Below are 14,322 nucleotides of genomic sequence, written 5' to 3'. Positions count from 1 at the left end.
GGCGAATATCTTTCATTCAGTATGTTGTCTGTTCTTCCTGTGGGTGTTTTTTCTTGCTATACGGAAGGCTTTTAGTTTAATGTACAGTATTGTCTAACTACTGTTCCATCTGAGACTAACACCGAGTACTATTGAACATATACTGTAGTTGAAAAAGTAAACGCTATTGTACAAGCTCTGTTGCGTGGCTCTGGGATGCCTCACTGAAGGCTTAACCAGAGTCCCCAGCAGCTACTATTGGCCCCTATATACTTGTTGGTAGATACACATACCCTGAAAGATGGCCAAGCCAGTACTCTTGCCAGCTAACCAATAACTTTGATGCTAAAAATTTAAGACACGAGCAAGATACCACTGTCGATAACAATCCTTGGCTGCCCACAGTTTTCACAGAGCAGCACTAAAGCATTGTAGCAGGCTGACTCCTTTGATGCCAAATTAACGCGACAGTTTCTAGTGATTGGTGATTTTTCTTCCCAAGTAATAGCTACAGCCCTGCTTGGAGAAGCCCTTCTCCAAAGGAAAGCCAGAGTCACCGTGGCTTATGGACTCAGCATTTTCAGTCCCTTGAGTTGGCTTCACTGCTGTCAAAGATGCCCTTAAGACACTGTGGATGTGTGAAAACTTGGGAGGGTGCTTCTAACAAGATTGGCCCTGTTATTCTTCATGAGTCTGGACAGGACATGCTAGAACAGCACAGTTTACATGTGACCTGGGTTGCTCTAAAAATAAAATCCTTTCTTTTTCTTTAAAGTAGGCTGGGAAAGAGCAATGGGGCAGTGGCTAATCAGTGGATACAAAGCTTCAGTTTTGCAAGATAAGTTCTGGAGACAGGCTGTGAAGCGTAGTGCCTGTGGATAACAGTAGTGCATTGTGCTGTTTAACATCTGTTAAAGGGGCAGATCTGGTGCTTGTGTGCTTACCACGGTAAAGGAAAAGCAAAACGCAGTGTAAACCAGGTTGCTTCTTCCACCGATAAAGCGCTTGCTTTTGGTCTTACGCATCCCGTTTGTGAAAGCACAGCTCCTCTCATGCGTGTGACAACCAGGGGACAGAGGCTCCCCCCCTTAAAACGGGGCCGTGTTCCCATAAACCCATCATAAGTTGAAAATACCATGAGTCAGAAATGTGTGTAACGCGCCTAACGTAGTGACCCTCCCAGCTTAGCCCAGCCTACATTAAACATGCTCAGAACGCTTCCATTAGCCTACAGCTGGGCAGCAGCATCCATCTGACATGATAGACACACTGCAAAGTGTCAGCGGTTTGCCCTCGCGATGGCCTGGCTGGCTGGGAGCTGCCCAGCATCGTGAGAGGGTACGTATGGTACCACATATTACTAGGCTGGGGAAAGGTCAAAATTCGGCATTCTAAATACGGCTTCTATGTATCACTTCTGTACCGTCATGAGGTCAAAAAATCAAAGTCAAAACATTGTAAGTTTACCCGTACATATTTCCAGGCACTGGGAGTTCCCTAAGGTCACGATTCTTGTGTCTCAGAAACCAGCTACACAAACCCTTAGACGCTGCAGCAATGAGACCGAAGTATGATGTGTAAAGCTAGTAACTGTGTGGTGTGTGTGTGCACCTGTGCATGCATTCTTTTGTATGAAGTGATCCCTTCACTTTTTAAATAAATGATAGGACATAAATTTGGTTTCAGAATTTGGCTTCAGAAAACTCGTCATGAATCTATTTCCTGGAACCAGCTGTATGTTTGCCTAAAAGGTGTATGAAATGAAAAGTCACGTTCTCTTAGCCCTTGATAGGCAATTTTAACTCCAGATCACATGCCAATTTAACAGTGACTGCTTCGGTGCCCTGGGGCACCACGCAGAGCGCGCTTGGTGAAATAAGCAGAAGGAAGCTGTTGCATTACTTCGCACACAATAAAGCTTTCGTGCCGTTGCTGAGCTTTCTGGGCACTTGGCATACAATAAAATACGTTCTAATATTTGCTATGGGGTAGCGTCAAGTTGCAGCCATTGGGGTGGGGACCTGGTGCTTCTTTGGTCTTAATTTTTCCTCGTGGAAATTATAAGCATGAATCCAAATGACTGAAGAATCCACCCCCCCAAAAGCACCATCATGGTGTTTGCGGACAATATTGTCTCCAGAGGGAAGCATTGTATTTGAGATTTAAGCCAGAATGCAAGGCCCAAGGGAACAGAGCTCTCATTTCATGTTCACTGCTCTCTCCCCAGGGCCTGGGAGGGTGCCTGGCACAGACAGGCTTTCCGTTAATAGTCATTAATTAGAGAAACATCCACTCAATGGAAACAACGTCCTTCCTCTTCCTTCCCTTCCATGTATCCCTCTCTCCCTGCTTTCTTGCCTCTTTCCCTCCTTTCTTCCCTTCTTTTCTCCCTTCTTTTTGTGGCCAGTGCAAGTGGGGCTTTTTCATGGGATTGCAAGGGAGGGACCTGTGCATGGCATATTGTGGTAAGATGTATTAAGGTAGAAACACAAGGATGCCTGTGTCCCATCACTCAGCCCTCCATGGAAAAGTCCAACCATGTCTTCAGCAAGGCCAAAACAAAGGCCTGTGTCCAGAGGTTCTCATATTTTCATATGAAAGCTTAGTCCTTTGGCTCCCACAGGCAGCTGCTAAGTGGTCTCAGTCCCCACCCAGGTAGCTTAGCACTGCCCCTGGCCATGCTGCTCCACCCAGGTTCCCGCCTGGAGCCTGTGTTTGGGGTCCACACAGCTGCCGGCCACACAGTTACTTGGCCAGCATGGCTGTTATGGAGAGAATGTGCAAACAAATGGAGTGAGTGCATGTTCCCAGGCAAGAGACAGGGAGAGCTTCTTTGTTACGCTGGGCTGTATCATCTTGGGCTTGGGACTGATGAGGTGGTTTTTCAAGAGAACTAATCAGCTTTTCAATCACAGGCTTCTGAGGGGTCCATCCCCTAGCCAATTGATCCCTTTCCCAGGTTAGACTGACAGGCCTCCATGGGTCAAGCACCTCCCCCTGCGCCATTTGACTTGTAGTGAGCGTGCGCTTACCAGCTCCTGTTTCCCCCAACAATTCAGTGTCCGAGGGAGAGGGAGGAAGGGAGGGGTGCTAATCCTTGGCAGGGCAATGCTGTGACCCCCTGCAGTGAGTAAAGCTATAGCCTTCTGGCTAAGCAAGCAGGCTTATGCCCCTTGGTTGATTATGCTCAACAGTGTCTGATTTCTTTTGATTCCTTCCTTTACTAGCTAACTACTTGTGGTAACACTTCCCCCTGAAGACTTTGGGCCTTGCAATCTTACAAGGGTGAATAGATGAAAGCTTCATCTTCTGAGCTGCTTCTCGCTGTCAAAGGCCATAATCCTGACTGTCCTCCGGCCCAGAGTTTCTTCTTAATCTGCCAGAAGAAGAAAGGAGCAAGAGGGAGAGGGATTTTGCAAAGTCCAGCCAGCCTGCTGTCCTGGGAGCCGGCCTACCCAGTGTCCAGAGGCTGATGGTGTTGGAGGAGCTGGCAGCCTGTGGTGGAGTCACCTGCAGGAAGGCAGCTTCTAGACGGGAGGTTTTCTCTTCTTAAAAAAGGAACTGGAGGAACTTCAGGCCGTGGAGGGGTTGGCACTCATGGGCGCACTCCTGGACGCCCTCTTCAGGACTCGCCTGGGAATGCGCAGAAGTGAAAGATGGCATTTTGGACAGGTGGACCCAGCGAGCAATTCCCTGGAGTTTCACAGCCATAGGAGTGGTTAGGAGAAGCGGATAGGGACCTGTCCACTTGGGAGGAAGAAAAGTTGGCTTGGTATCACCTCATTTAAACAACCCTAAGGGAGGTATTTGCAAAAGCAAGCCTTCTCTAAGGGAGAAAAGCACATCACAGGACTTCAGCCACCATTTTTTTAATATAAAAATCATGTTTCAGGGCCAGTGGGGGATCCTTGCTCGGAGGGAGCCCCGTGGGGTGAGGGCAGCCATGGACTCTCTGGATTAAGTGTGAAAGTGAGACGAGAGGGGAAAACAGTAACATCTTTGGATGAGTCTTTCCAGTTGTTTGTCTGTGAGGGAAGGCTGGAGAGTCCTGTAGCCATAGAAATGTCAGGGGTGAAAGAGGTTTTATTTTTGTCTGTTTACTGAAGATGCAGGAGCAGCTTTGATGCTGCTGAGGGGAAAGAGGCAGGAGAGGAGATAGAAGGATGGATGGGGAGGACCCTCGGAGGGATGACAGGGCAGAGACGCCCACTAAAGGACCACGGCCCTGGCTCTGACTCCGAGAGAATGTAGGGGATGTGAGTAAATATTTAGAAAGAACAGTAATACAAACAACACCAAGTGCCCAGCCAAGAAAAACCGGATGCTTCTGAATCATTTTCGTAAATTTGTTTGCTCCCTACTCACCCAGTTTTACTCATCTGCCCCTGCTGAGTCACACACAAGCATTCAAAGAGGCAAATGGTTAAGAAAACATATGGGAAGAAAATGTACAATTGACATAACTCTCATTCAAAATCAGAACTAGGCTGCCAGTTTTTCAGCCAGCGTTGCCTGGTTCTTGAATGACCATGAGTTTGCAAATGACAAGAACTATGACCAGAGCGGTGGCATGTGTTCACGGTCACTAGGAGGTCTGAGATGCAGAACTTGGCAGCTTTGGGAATGGACACTGGGGGAAACACAGACGAGAGGCAGCACGTGTTGGTTTGACAGAGTGTTGTCCCCGTGCCCCTGCCCACACACCCACATCTTGCTCACTCGTCTGGAGTCCCCCTGGGTCCATCTCTCTCTGTGGACAACAATCTTTGCTCTGAGACTCTGTCTTTCAGATTATGAAATCTTCCCTGTGCCTTTGGACCACATTGCATGTCTGGCCATGACTCTTCAGATCCGACTCTGGTCCTCCTTACCTTGCTCGTTGCTCTGGACTTCAGTTCTATGCTCACCGTTCCTGAGGTTAGCCTATGGCGGCAAGTGCTGGGTTTCACATAATTCTTGCCCAGCACAGGCTGCTCTCCGACGCTTGTCCTCCTGTCCTCCTGTCCTCCATCAGTAGGGCCATGTGAGCATTGCTTGTCACCGTTGCACATGGAAGGCAATGAAAAGGCAGGCAGCAAAAGTTACCCCAATGTTTGAGGGAAAATGGTGCAGCTGTTAAAAACAGCAATGCTGAATTTAGTGGGGAGCAAAATGTCTACATAGAAACATGGAAGTAGATATTGGGGTCGGAGGAGATTTTGAACTGAGAGGTGATGATTCAGGGATCCCAGGAACAGGGCAAACCGAGTTTGGGAAGTCACGGGATCACCACAGTGGGACTCTTCTTCCCTTCCTTCCTCCTGCCCCAACCTGAAGTCAGCAGGGCCAGTGGAGCTCCAGACCAGTTTCTCTCCCTCACTCCAGCTTCTCTCCGGAGCTGCAGCCTCACCTGAGTCTGCTCCTGCCTGCTGAACCCCGTCCATGTTGGAAATCCACCTCCATACCTCCCTCCACGTCTGGGGCCCACATTCCCTCCCACCCTGAAATGTAATTGCCCTGCAAGCCAACCAACCTCCATGCAGAGCCAAGTTCAAAAGCTGCTTCTTCTTGTGTGGTTTGGGATGGACCCCCTGACTATTAAGCCCCATTAATGTTGCTACATTATTGGTTCTATTGCCCCAGACACCTGGATAAGTGATTTCACATGGATGACCTTATTTGATTTGTCTCAGCAACCATGAGAGTTAGAAATTACCAAGGTGAGCATGCGTGGACTTGTCTGTGCATAGCCCCTCTTCATGCCTCTTATCTTAGCATAATTATTAATGGCACCCAAGGGTAGGTTGCATGGTCATGCTGTTACTGCACTTACTTTCCTCAGTTTACACATGAGGCAGAGACATCAAGCCCCTCATCCACTGTCACATGCCATTTGGGGCTGAGCCAGGACTTGGACCCAGGTGGCCCAGCCCACGTGCCAGCTGGTGAACCACTGGGCATGGTTTCCTGCTCAGTCGTCCCCTTCAGGTCTGAATGGAATCCTGGTCTGTTAAGATTTACTTCTGCTGCTAATTCAGTTCTGATACTTTGTGTCGCACCAGGCAGCTCATCCTTGTTCACCCCCAGCCCCACCCCTGGTGGCCACCACACCCCACTGTACCTGATTGGAGACACGACCTGCAGAGTGACCTCTGACCAAACCTGGAGGGAAAGGGGAGAGGGCAGGGTGCTTGCTCGAATGGGTAGGACACTTAAGTTTATTTTTCAGGATGGAACACTTGAGCGGTTTGGTACAAAAGACTTGAGCAAGAATTTTATTGAAGAGAAATAGGCCATTTATTGAAGAGAAATGGTGTGGCCATTTATTTGGACAGTGTACTGGTTGACTCAAACTCCCCATCGTCGATTCCAATGAGGCCAAGAGTATCAATTATGTGAATGACTAACCTGCCCGAGAACAACCATGCCATACACAAGTTCACCTTACGTAGAAAAACTTGGCTTTTGCAGAAATTAAATTTTGGAAATCAGTGGAGTCCATTTCATGCTAATAAGGCAAGTCTATGGCCAAGAATGTGAACAATGCATTTTTAAAAACCTTTAAGCTAATGCAACACCTTTTTCTCAAAAAAAAAAAAAAAAACCCATAGAAGTAAAATAGTTAAAATGAAGCAATGGTCACTTCCCATACCCTGAAAACAGTGAATGTACTGAGATGCACCCAGTGAATCATCCTTGTATTACTAAAGCGCTAACATTCACTCCCTTTCCTACACACAAATAGCACATCAGCATTCCACACAATCCCACACAACCCTGCACCATCTCTCCCGAATGGTGTCTCCAGTTTGTGCGCGGGTCAGCCTGTCCATGGGAATAGCTGGAAATCTGAAGCTGCGGCTGTGCCTCCGCACTAGGTGTGATCCCACCTTGGTGCAGTGCTCCCGAGTGGCTGGGTGTGTATCACATGTGTACTTTTATATGTCTTACCTCATTTAATTCTCACAACAGTTCTCTGTGGTGGGCGCGAAGGCAGAGAAGCTCTGAGAGACTTACCTCGCTTCCAAGACCAGGCTGGTGTTCGGCAGGGTCCTCCTTAACCAACATATATGCTGCCTCTGGCTAAATTGCATTCTCAAGCTTGTATTTCCATTAGCACCTGCAAAAGTAATCATGATATAAATTGATGGATTGTTCTTTTAAAAGTAAGTGTTATATAGTAAATGAATGCAAAGTGATCTGAATTGCCAGTGTCTTCATTCACAGGTGTGTACTGACAGGCTGTGCTTTCGGAGCCAAAGTAGGATCATAGGAAGTTTCTTTTCTTCGTCCTTCTGTCGGAAGGGAATTAGGCCTTTCCTGAGGTTGCATTAAGCTGCTTTGAATTCTCCTTGAGGAACGTAATGGAATCATATCATAGCCTGATCACACATATATTCTTAAAGACCTAACGGTACATGCCATCAAATTGGGGGAATTTTGAGTAAGACTTTTCAGAGTAGAAGCAACACCATTGCAGTGGCTGGGATCTCAGCCCCACGTAGTCCAGCCAGTTTGGCAATCAGTTTGGCCCCCTGGTCACCGGGCCGCCTACGCTGCTGCTCGTTGCTTCCTGCTCCCGCAGGGAATGTGCGGTTGACACTGACCGGTGGGGAAAAGGCCACAAAGCTGGGCATTGGTAACGTGTTGCTCAGTGCAGGGCGAAGTTCCTGTGTCCTGTTGGGTGGGGGTCAAAGTGGATGAAGGGGAAGGAGGGTACTACTTTCTACAGTCAAAATGCAGTCGATTCAGTGATGAAATGTGAGTCTCCCTCCTGCTTGCCTGTCTGCTCTTGAATAGGAACCAGGCGGACGATGCCTCACCTGAAGGGTAAACGGGAGCATCCCGTGTTCTGTCCCAAATTCTTCTGTTCTAAACTGCTGGGAGCCCAGACCTTCCTCCCCCTGTGGGCCGTTTTCTGTTTCTCCATGACTGAGAGTGCCTACCACCCAGCAGTGAAAGGCGCACCTGACTCAGTTGGTGAGGGGTTGTCAGCTGCGGAAGTTCCTGAGTTGAGTTCATAAACCACAGACCTTCTCTATTTATTGGTTCTTCCTAAGTCCCAGGCATGGTTTAAGTGCTTTAGGTATATTGTCTTACTGATTCATCGTATGAAATAGGAATATGTTCTTATCTCTTCATTTCCCCAAAATGGAAACAAAGCTCCAAGGTCATGTGTCAAGGTCACAAATCCTGGTAATGACAGACTTCAGTCTGTGGCCCAGAAAATGATCACAGAAAAGGCAGACCAACTGAGTCTTCCTGTTACCACCCTATCAACCTGCTTCTGCTCCCCAAGACATGGCTGCTGTGGGGGAACAGAGGTTGCCACCCCGAAATAGCGTATTTTAAACTGGTTACTTTTAAGGAAAGAAAAACTCAGGGAAAAACTTTGACCTTCCCCCTAACTGCCTAAAAGAATTTAGATAAAAGACCTGCTCCAGGGAGTTATTCCTCACAGGTAGCTAGAGTTTAATGTGATGGACAGAGGGAACCCCAACACTAGGACCCCTTTGATCAAAGTCCTTCCTGGTCTCATTGTTACAGATGGCCTGGCAAACATTTACTTACCAAACATTTGCTCTTCTGTCTCTGTATGAATTGTCTTCCTCCACTTTGAAGTCCCCAACCACACCCCAACTTCATCCTTAGTTTAAGATGGCAGATAACTCCTAACTGCCAGATTTGTCCTCAGACCCCATATTCTTATAGAACCCTAGTATTTACGTACATAATAGATTAGGTATCATGGGGTTAGGTATACATAACCCCTACCTGGCATTAATCTCCCTCATGCCAATGTGATTACTGGGCCAGCCAGAACTTGAAAGGGAGGAACGAAGGTTGTTGCTGCCCCCAGCACTGCGTACTCAGAACTTGCTGGGACGATTATTCTGCCTCTAGCACCGAATCAGGGGAAGCAGGCAGAATAGAGTCCTGCTGGTTTCTGACTTAGCAATGACTCGATCTCCAAGAAAAAGAAATGGATTTTGTTAGACCTCCTTCCACCACCTCATTTCCATCTCCTTTTGCTTCCTGCTAACTCTTCAGAGTGTTTCTGCCTTTTTCAGAACTCCTTATAATGTTCATCATAGCCTTAAAAAAGTATTGGTAGGGGGAACATAGTATATATGACTTTTTCTAGGTCATCTCTCCTCCCCAAAGCCCAGACATTGGTTATTGATCTTTTCTGAATCTTGCTGTTAGATGTAGCTATTGGACCCTAGACCTAGAAGGAACCTGGGATCATCTGTTCTCACTCTCTGACTTTACGGAAAAGCAAATGTCACTGAACAGAAATGGGTTCTACTGCCTGCTGCCCATAGGCCAAATCTGGAGGCAGAGGTTTGGTGAAACAAGAAAGAGGTCATTTATTCAAAAGCTAAACAATTTTGGAAGAATGGCTGGCTTCTGCCTCAGAGCCTATTTCCTCCAAAACACCCAAAGAGAAACCCCACCAGCGTTTGCCAAGTTAGATCAAGGCTGTGCCTGGAGTTCATTCTCCACTCAGAATATGATCCTTTGGGAATGCAGGGGCTGCAGCGCCATCACTGAGGTGCTTAGCTTGCCCCCAGCCCCAGACTGGCTACAGGCACCTCTCTGGAGCCTGCATGCTCGTGGCTTGTGTAGCCACAGCTCCGCTGCCACTTTCTGCTTCTGAAGCCAAGCTACTCTCAGACCACGTGGTTTCCAGGGCCTGCTGGTCCCTGACCGAGCAACCACGGAAAAGGTAAAAGGCTGAGTCTCTTCTGCCCTCCCTCCACTTAAAAATGCGGGCCCCAAATTCCATGCACTTCAGAGCAGCCACCTTCCCAACCAACCCATCCTTTCCCAGGCTGGACTGGGAGCTCTGCACTTCCCCCCGGGGCCATGTTCCAGAAATGGATAGGAGGGGTTTTTCTCCCTCAATCCTCCTCACCATCCTAGTGCAATCTCCATGCAAGGTCTCCCTCTGCTCTCCTGTGCTGTGCTAGGTTGGTTGCCAGAGCAACTCGATGCTGCTGGCTTGTTTACCCTTTACCTGGAGAAAGGGAAAATCTACCACATGCCTCACTGCAGCTTCAGCCCTGCAGTGTTTCCTGCAACCTCACCAGTATCACAAATGTAGATCCAGAGAGAGGCAATAAGTAAGACCTGTCTGGAGTTATAATTAGTGTCAGAGGCTCACCTGCTGCTTTTCCCACCTGGAAATACATCCTGCTGGAATACAGGTTGCACAAGTCCTCTCCAGGAACAGCTATAGCTTCATTTGTCAGTGGCAGACACTGGAGATACACTCTCTATAAGAATCTACATCCTACAGTTTAGGGTGTAAAGAGAAACTGAACATTATCAAGTTCATCTTTTGTACATAGCCCCGCCCTTCCTGCTCCTGCTAGCTCTAAACCTTGCTTTGTTCTCCTTTTCTTTCCGAAGCCTCAGCCTGGGACTTCGCGCCAACCCAAAGAGGCTGTGTTGGGCTACTCCTGAGTCCTGTCAAAGAATGGCAACTTGCCATTTGCTCACGTTGACACCATCTTTTTCATCTTTCAAACTGATTGGGGAAGCAGGTTTTTAAATTACTTAAAAGACTGCTGTTTTTATGTTTGGAAACCAATTCACGATCATTGTAAACTAGATGTAACTTGGAATGTTTAGGATGTGGGTGGCTAATTCCTGCCACGATTCAGAGGAGAAAAAAAATGTGAACATAGAAAATAAAATGGAACAAGTTCTGAATGTACAGTTAAGAGCTTATTTATCCAGCCTCAGCCGAGAGTATTTTTTTACATGGCTAACTTTTGAAGATAACATAATGTGTCTTGTGTAATCATAAACTTTTGAAAAATAAAAGCAGTTGTTGACGGATATTTATTTAGAACATTTCTGAGGCATCTCTTTCTTCTGAAACTGCGGCCACTGGACACGCTTGGTCCTTTTCTGAGGCATCGGTGTCATCGTTGTGACCTCTTGTTGCCGGACTGGGCCAGCACACTGCGCAGTCTATGTCCTTCGTGCTGTTTGTGGCCCCCACCGTGAATCAGCCCCTGGCATCCTGAATATTGATTCCTTCTGGCTCTTTCTTCTTGTCCGAATCCATCATCTCTCCCTTCTTTGGGGGGCAGGGGGTGTGGTAGAATGGGAGTCGGAAGGGAAGTACCTTTAAATCAGTGTGACTGACCATGCACTTTGGACTCACTGGGGTGCGTAGAGGATCCCACAACACTTCCTACCTCACCTTACTCTTGACCTTGCCCTTTCATTCTAGTGCCAAGGCTTTTTCTTTTGTTCATTACTGTTGGCACAAGGCTGTATTAGCTATAAACCTTGTCTCGCAGGACTGTTACCCCTTTTGACAATTATTTAGAATGACAATGATAATAAATATAATAGTTGTATTAATAATAGTGGTAAAAGCCCTGGCTGGTGTAGCTCAGTGGATTGAGTGCGGGCCTGCGAACCACACAATCGCGGTTTGATTCCCAGTCAGGGCACATGCCTGGGTTGCAGGCCAGTTCCCAGCAGAGGGCGCACAAGAGGCAACCATATACATTGATATTTCTCTCCCTCTCTCCTTCCCTTTCCCTCTAAAGATAAATAAAAATAAATAAAATATTTTAAAAAATAATAATAGTGTTAAAAGAACAATGAAATCTATCATTTAGGAAAATGTTTCATATATAGTGTAACCATGCAGAAACCTTATTTTCTTTAATCTGGCCTTTTCTTTTGATATTTTTTCTTTGACTCAAACCAGCCTGCCCTGGCACCCTGACTCACCCACCTCCCTCTCCTTTCCTGAATCATTAAGCCCCCAGGACAGTGAGATTCTGGGCAGTATCCAGCAGCCTTAGAAACAAGGTTCTGAGTCTGTTGGCTATTAAGAAAGAGTTTTCCACCAAACTACACGTAGTATCTCAGCTTCGGTTACGTTTTAGCTCTGGACCCAGGAAAGCAAAATGATCCCAAAGAACAAATCTTTGTGAAATTTGGTGGAACAACTCCATAGCTGACATCAGGGCCAAATGCGATGGTCAGTAGTGCCCACCACTCAGTAGAGACTGTGACCCTACTCCTTGAGTCTCATGATTACTGACTTTCCTGTATGTAATCCATCCCCTGAAAATCACCGGGAAGTCAGGTCTCTAAGCATGAGCTTCCTGTGACTTTGGGCGTCATACCACGTCAGTCATCCTTGTGATTTCCTTGGCTGCAAACCCCTGTTTAGGTCTTGCTGGGCTTTGATGTGTGCAGGAATACGGACCCCTTAAGTCCAGTAACAGTAGTGTCTTCTGTTAAGTAACTGCACAAAAGGTCGTCGTAGTTCCATCATATGGTTGAAGACAATTAAAGCTCGGAGAATTCAAACTTAGGTCTCTTCAGCTCCAAAGACCATGTTCATTGCTCTGAATCACTTCTTAGGAACTGGACTAGAATAATGTAGACTTATTTCTGCCCCAGATACACAGTCCCAAACCCCAGTCTTGGTGGGCTGGTGGCTTAATGCCTGGGCACACCGCAATCTTTTGAAGAAGTTTGACAACTGTCAGCACTTCTATATTCAGCAGGGACATCATTCTAACTGCCGGATCCCTATTCCTACTGGGTCAGGGTGGGTAAAAATACACCGCTTCTGGTCAAAGGCCATTGCAAGCTCAGCTGAGCGAGTTCTTTAGACTTCTGCATATGGTGGCTAAACAGTGAATAGTGAAGGGATGAGCATCTCTTCTCTGAGCAGGTCCTATAAGCTTCATAGATTATTGAATCAGGTGCTGTCTCCTTCTGGCTCTGCAGAAGTTGTTTTTGTTGCTTTCCAGGACTTGGCTCTCTTGAGAATATTGAGGTTGCAAATAAGTAACCTCTGTTAAATGAGATGTTGTTATATGATTTCAAACTTGTTTACTCTTCCAATGGACTGGGGAGCAGTTATGGATCTTGTCTCACATTACCATGGGGGTTGAACTTGAAGCATAGTGGAGGCATGCCCAACATCCTCCCCCCGCCCCCGCCCACCGTTCACTCATTACTCAGGGCACACTGTGTATTCCTAAACAAACAAATGCAAACAATGTCAGAAAGTCCTGTGAGCTACTCCTTTCTAGTAATAACTAACGAACACGTAGGGGATGCGTACCACATGTCTGGTACTGTGCCAAGCCCTGACATGGATCTTAGATCTTCGTGAGTACTCATCCACTTAACAGGCAAGGGAGCTGAGGCTTTAAAAAGTTGCTTAATAGTAAATGTCTCAACAGGGATTTAATCTTGGCAATCTGCTTCCTGAGCCCGTGCCCAACTGCTGCAATTAAGAATAAGACAGATTCATTCCGACCTGAGAACAGTGCAGTCCAACGTAGAAGCTATGATACTAATGGAACATATAAGTTATCCATTCACCCTGCAGGAAGCTGCTGATGAGGAAGCTGCCTTTGAGAGAAATGAAGGAGAATTTTCTGATGCATCTAAATGTACCAACAAAACAGTAATCTGCTTTTGAACTGCACCAGTGCTAAAGGCAGAAAAATGAAGAAAAGGAAGAGCTTGGCAACAGCACATGGGTTTTTCCAATGAAAGAACAGTGTGCTGGTTTCCAAAGTGATTCATTGTGCGACTCAATAACTGTCTGCAAGTGGGAAGGATACCTGTAAGCAGGAGGCTACTGTAAGTGGAAATGAAGAGAAAGACTGAAAGAAGAGAACTCGTCAAATCAGATGTGGACCAAAGAAGAGGCCATGGCTTACGATCAAAATAGACCCAAATCCCAGGGTCTTGAGTAGAAGTTGCAACGGGAGAGGCAGAAGTGCAAGTTGAGGAGGCAGTGGGGCCTGGGAAGGATGATTTCACTGGGTTCTCCTGCCCAGTTTTAGCCAAGAAAGCTCTGATTAACTCCCTCGGAGCCATTTAATTGGCTTTGTACCTGAGGGGATTTACTTATCTCAAAATAGACAAGGAAAAAGATTCTCCTAATCCCTGCTCAGCGAAATGGCCAAATCCATGACCTGGTTTTACTCAACTTGGAGCTGTCCTCGGGGGCTGGGGTGGGGGATGGTTCTCTTCCTTTGAGGTCACTTTCACTTGGGAATAATTGCTGAGCCTCTGCAAAGTTTACAAAGAAGATCAACAGGATTTAAACTTTGAGGATGACACTGATGAGGAGGAGGGGGGAGGAGGAGGAAGAGAAAGAGGAAAAGGAGAAGAAGGAGGAGTCGATTTTTATTCTTTATTGATTGATGGCTTCATTCCACCAATCACTGGGGTCCCATGTAAAAGCCATCCTGCAGCTTAGATAACTGGATGGAATTTCCTTCCCTCTGCTTGGTCTCCAGGCTTTTCCGGTCACACAACTGCCCAGAATACCCTGGTGGTGCGGGCAAGAGCAACAGA

At 46.9% G+C, this 14,322-nt stretch overlaps 1 protein-coding gene across 1 annotated transcript in view; it reads left to right on the top strand.

Moving 5' to 3' along the window:
- DOCK10 (dedicator of cytokinesis 10) overlaps nucleotides 1-14,322 on the top strand; it is a 225,740-nt gene that overhangs the window by 38,117 nt on the left and 173,301 nt on the right. The window lies entirely within an intron of this gene.

This window comes from Sturnira hondurensis, unplaced genomic scaffold, assembly GCF_014824575.4.
Source record: "Sturnira hondurensis isolate 20B ecotype Veracruz unplaced genomic scaffold, ASM1482457v3 Scaffold0020237, whole genome shotgun sequence".
In the NCBI taxonomy this organism is placed as follows: Eukaryota; Metazoa; Chordata; class Mammalia; order Chiroptera; family Phyllostomidae; genus Sturnira; species Sturnira hondurensis.
Note: the sequence above shows the minus strand (reverse complement) of the source record. Positions and strands in the feature narration are given on the sequence as shown.